This window comes from Alligator sinensis, unplaced genomic scaffold, assembly GCF_000455745.1.
Source record: "Alligator sinensis unplaced genomic scaffold, ASM45574v1 scaffold163_2, whole genome shotgun sequence".
NCBI lineage: Eukaryota > Metazoa > Chordata > Crocodylia > Alligatoridae > Alligator > Alligator sinensis.
In genome coordinates, this window is record NW_005842499.1 from 963620 (window position 1) to 968832 (window position 5213).

Consider the following 5213-nt stretch of genomic DNA (forward strand, 5'->3'; position numbering starts at 1 on the left):
TGCATAATACATTTCCCTTGAATAATAGTTCACAAGAGAGAAGTCCACAGAACCTGAAATGGCTAGTTCACACCTTGTGCCTAATTAGGATAATGTAAACGTAAGGTGGTTTGCATTTGTAACCAGAAGTTACAGGAATTTATGGCTTCCCCTCTACTAACAACACTTGTCATCATGCAACTCCTCAGGCAAGCTGGAGTCAATCTATTTGGGCTTCTCTGATATCAGGTGAGATACAGGATTATGAGCCATTCATACCAGGGAGAAGAAAATCCAGCTCTATGGTATGCTTATGTCTCTCATTTTACAGTAACTATCTCCCAACTTTGATTTTTTCATCCTTTTAGCACACTGGGATGTAAGGTGGTGAAGCTTTCCCCATTCTACACATGGGAAACTGATGCACACAGAGATCTATAAATAAGAGAGATCCAGAAGAAGGATGTATGTACCTAAAATGGGACTTAAGATTTAGCTACTAAATTTTGCATACCTAAAAGTTTACTTTTGCTTGTTCTCCTTCTGGTCTCATGTCTCTTGCATTCCTGGCTGCTGAAAGGCCCAGTTTCAACAGGAGAGGGGAATATGCTCCCCTTCCCCTACCCCTTTTTTTTTTTTTTTTTTTTTTCTGCCCCCCCCCCCCCCCCCCCTTTTTTTTTTTTTTTTTTTTTTCGGTTGAGTGGTTTTCAACCTTTTTTCATTTGCAGACCCCTAAAAAGTTTTCAATGGAGGTGCAGACCACTTTGAATTGTAAGTGTGGGTATACTTTTGATTGATCATAGTCATCTTTCATGGATCCCTTAGACATTCTACAGACCACAGGTTGAAAACCACTGCTTTAGCTTGATGGTTAGATTACTCTCTTGGGAAAGCAGAAATACGGATTGCCCAGTTCAAAAAACACTTTTCTCCAAGCAACTTTTCTGTTTCTGGAAGAATGATTTTCCTGTTAGACTGGCCAGTGTGACCAAAGAACACAGAGGAATATAAAAATTTCATTGACTACTCCAGTTTCAGTTTAAACTGATCAATATTTTACCTTGAGAATGCTTGACTACATGTGTCTCTTCAGTCCCTAGCTAGACTTATTATGCCAGGGAGGCTGAAGTTGACAGCAGTAGCTTTGTGATTCATGGCCCCACTGCCTTCAGAAGGTAGGAATGGAGGGGATAAGAACTCTGCTGCAAGTGAAATACCCCATTACTGTCTTAAACAAAGGGCCAATAAGAAATACTTTGAAATACTTTCTGAGTAATATAAACGTTTTGCTAGGTGCTGTCTGTCAGTAAAAAAGCAAAAACAAAACGCTAGATCCATATTCTAAGGGTTCCTACTAACAAACTCCAAATAATACCTCCAAACAAAAATCTGGGGAAATGAAATTACATCTTCCAGGCTCCCATGATGCGCATTGTTTCCCACCTCACAAGCAATGAGTCCCAGGTTTTAACCAGATCCAACTTCGTTAAAAGGAAAAGGGAGACACAAAGCTTGAATAAACCTGAATCAACAATAAGTAAAACCTACCCCAGAGTACCTGGGGAATCATCTTGAATGTAATCCTCCTCATCCCTGAGAGGCTGGTGAGGTAGTTGCCTCCCTTCCTTTGTTACAGCACACTTATTGTTCATTATTTAAACTCAGAGGATTCCACATTTTGAGCAGCTGTTTGCATTTCAAGGGGGCTCCCCAGACTGTGATCACAGATGGCTATGGTGGATAGTGAGAGCCTTCATGCTGTCTTCTGCTCTTAGCAGCTTCAATTTAAGCATTTGCTGATTGGCTATGCTGCTCTGGCATCTGTACTACTTCTGACCAACAATCCACTGAAACAGTACTTAAGGGGGAGGGTGGGGGGAAGACTGGGGGAAAAAAACTAAGGGGTGTGACTAGGGAGGAGCAAAAATACCAGCTGTTGGTGAGCCACTACTGCTACCACTGGCAGCTGGGTTGCTGCCACTGTCTCACATACCACTGCCACTTAGGATACAGAACTGCCCTGTTACACCCCTGGGCCATTGCTCTGTTTCCACTCCTGTGTTACTGCTCATTGTAAGGCTTCTGTGCTAGTCAAGCATCTAGGTCAGCAACAGTTAACCCCACTAAGCAGGGCCAGCTGAACCTCAGTCTGCTGATTGGTTACTTGGCTACTTTTAAGGAGTTCTTGCAGCACCTGCTCCCTGATGCACAACTGGAGAGAGGAATGGCTTCAGTCTGTGTGTAGCTCTCACCTGTGTGACTTCCCTGACAAATGTTTCTGCATTCAGAAATACCATGATGACCACGGTGGTTTTACCAGGGACTGGGAATAACCGCTTTTCTGGCATGGGGTAGTACCTGCAGAGGTAATGTCTGTTGCCCATGGGAAGATATTGGCTTTATGCTCACTTTATGGAAATGCAAGACTCCTCCCTAGTTTGCTCCTGCAGCCAAATGGCTGAGGGCAAGTCAAACTCAGGGGCTCTTTCAATAATTTTGAAATGTCTCATTTTACTTTCATCTACTTGCAAACATCTTAATTTTTGACCTGTAGAACTGTCAAAATTAGCCTTCCTTGGGGAAAAATAGTTTAATGAATTGGCATTTTCCAAAGAAAAAGGTTTGAATGAATTTAGTTCATTCTTCTATACCTTCCTAGGGAGGAAAAGAGGCTGTATGAGTGCTAGGTAGCTCCAAGCTAAGCTCACTTCCAGAGTTCCCTTTGTAGCAGTGTAGTTACCACATGTCAGTGCTTACTGGAACAATCTGTCTCAAAGATATTCAGCTCTCCTGGGGAATGCTTGGCTGTTGCCTAAGATACTGAGCAGAACCATACGTAGGCTCTCATTGTATTATGCAATGAGAGAGGATGAGTTAATATCTATGCTTGAAATGGTGAAGCTGTCCTTTAAGGCCAAACCTCAAGAGACAGAATCAAATTACATGACTGACATGGGTATTAAGAATCTACTGTCAATGTGGAATCAAATGTTCCCACTGAAGGAATACTTGCCTTCCCTGATATTTTTAGGTCAACACAAGCCTGAAAATGCCAACTTTGCTTTATCAGCAACTACCAGATCCTAAGGCTGAATTTATGATCTAATTTCCATGTAAATGTCTCTCTCATTTTTTGGGAAAAGATCCGGTCTATCAGACACTAATCAACTTACAATTTTCATTAGGGAGAAGACAAATCAGATACAGCTGGGATCATCACCCATGTTCTTGAGGATTTCTGTTCTCCACAGTTTAGAAGCTCAGCCTTTGGAGATAATAGATATGAAAAACTATAAATTGTATATTTCAGGTTTACAGGCTTCATTTTACAGTGACTTTCAATTATATTGCTGGAGTTTCAAACACATCTGAAGAGAGAAGGTGGATATGCAATTGATTAAGAATTTGGGATTTTTTAAATAATTTTGTTGCTTCTGAATTCTTTATTAATTTTTTTACTAGAATTACATACTCTTCCACTTGTGGGATGGGAGGTATTATATAAAGCTCTGGAATGGTTTGAACTCTTAGTTGTGTGCTTAGACTTCTTTTTGATAATGAATTCTGGTAAGTATTTGTGCTCTTATCTCATTTTCTAGGCTTAGGGCTTGATTCAGTGAAAGACACAGATTCCTAGAAGATAGGATCAATCTACAGTCCAAACTCTTTCTTCACTTAACATCAGTCACTGAATTAAAAACAGGAGGAATCCAGTAAGCAAAGGCTAGAACTGAGTCTTTTCCTCATATAAGTACCCTAACATTGGGATACATAGTTGGGCTCTTTCCAATGCCTTATCTGGTCCCATTATTCTGCACAGTATCTCAGTTTCAGTAGGAGATATGGAGCGTACTCTCCTCCCCAGGAGCCTACAGCATGGTGGTTAGAACACTTAGGAAATATGGGGTTGAACCCTTTTAGGCTGAGGGAACTAAGTGCATGTCTCTTACTTCCTGGTTGAGTGCACTGACCACTAGGGAATTATCTAAAAGGTTGGTAACATGGGCCCACCATTTTGGAAGAAAGTGGCTAGCATTTTATGAGGTGGTTGATCCTGTCAGTGTTGTTAGGTGTGCTCAGAATGTGCTGTCTGGATTGGGCCCTTATTGGCTTGTCCATACTGCAGCAGCAGCCTATCCCAGGGAGAATGGGGCAGAGCACCCACCTGACTCCACAGGTACATGCAGAAGTTTCCCATGAGTCTGCTCTGGGATGCTCCCAGTGGCTGCTCTTGAACCCTCAGTATCCAACAGGCCTGAGGTCAGCCACTAAGAATAAGTCCAAGGTGCAGAAGCCTAACTAAGAGAGCAGGGATGGAGGTGCTGAGTGCCAGCGAGTGGGGCCAGATGGAAGGAGGCGCCAAGCTGCTGCAGCTATTGGATAGACTTTGTGGGGGCTGCCATTCTGATACCCCCTCTCAACTGGTACTCCAAACTGGTGCCCACTCACCCATTCCTAGTTATGCTACTGCCTGTCCGTGCGTAAACTGGGTGTGTCTGGTTGTGTACCCACTTCTCCAATTGAAGGGAGATGTTGGCAGGGCAGGTATGCAGTGGCGGGGAAACTGCTGGCTGCATGCAGCTTCCTTCCTTCCCCTATGGAAAGCCAAACCGGGATACTATATATCTTAACTATATACAAGTTTATTAATATTTCCAAAGCATTAAGAGATAAATATGCATATAAACACAAACACATGTATATACATTTACATATCCTGTAAGATTATTACCCTATTCTCTCTATATTCACATTACTAGGGGAAAACAGGCGAATCAAAGATAAATACTACAGTGGAGGATCCTAGCTAGGCCTCATTAAAAGTCACATACTTTAACTTCTATCATATTATAGATTTACAAATATAATGATACACAAAATATAGCATACAATATTGAACTCCATTTAAATCTAAATTCACATAAACATTGAATATTCATATACTAACATATACACTTCTATACCTCCATTTTAAACAAATACTCAGACCCACAAGATAAAACTAATATTTCAGTACAAATGACACAACCTTAAACTCTATTAACTCACAGCTACATAACTATAAACATACAAAACATAAGACGCCCTCTCACAGAATACAAGGCGCAGCAACCCTTGAACTCAAGTTAACTTTACAGGCACATGAAGACCCAGGCTGCTCTGGAGCCTTGGCTGCATTCCTGTGGCTGAGAGGGGGAGGGTAGAAGTTTGCCTGGTGCCCTCTAGGCTTCCCC

General features: G+C 41.8%; 1 long non-coding RNA gene across 1 annotated transcript in view; it reads right to left on the reverse strand.

The window, feature by feature from the left end:
* LOC106722624 overlaps nt 1-1668 on the reverse strand; it is a 14828-nt gene extending 13160 nt beyond the window's left edge. Inside the window, exon 1 of the long non-coding RNA XR_001358636.2 lies at nt 1528-1668. This is a non-coding gene — a long non-coding RNA (uncharacterized LOC106722624). The remainder of the gene's footprint in view (nt 1-1527) is intronic.
* Nucleotides 1669-5213: the final 3545 nt, after the last annotated feature.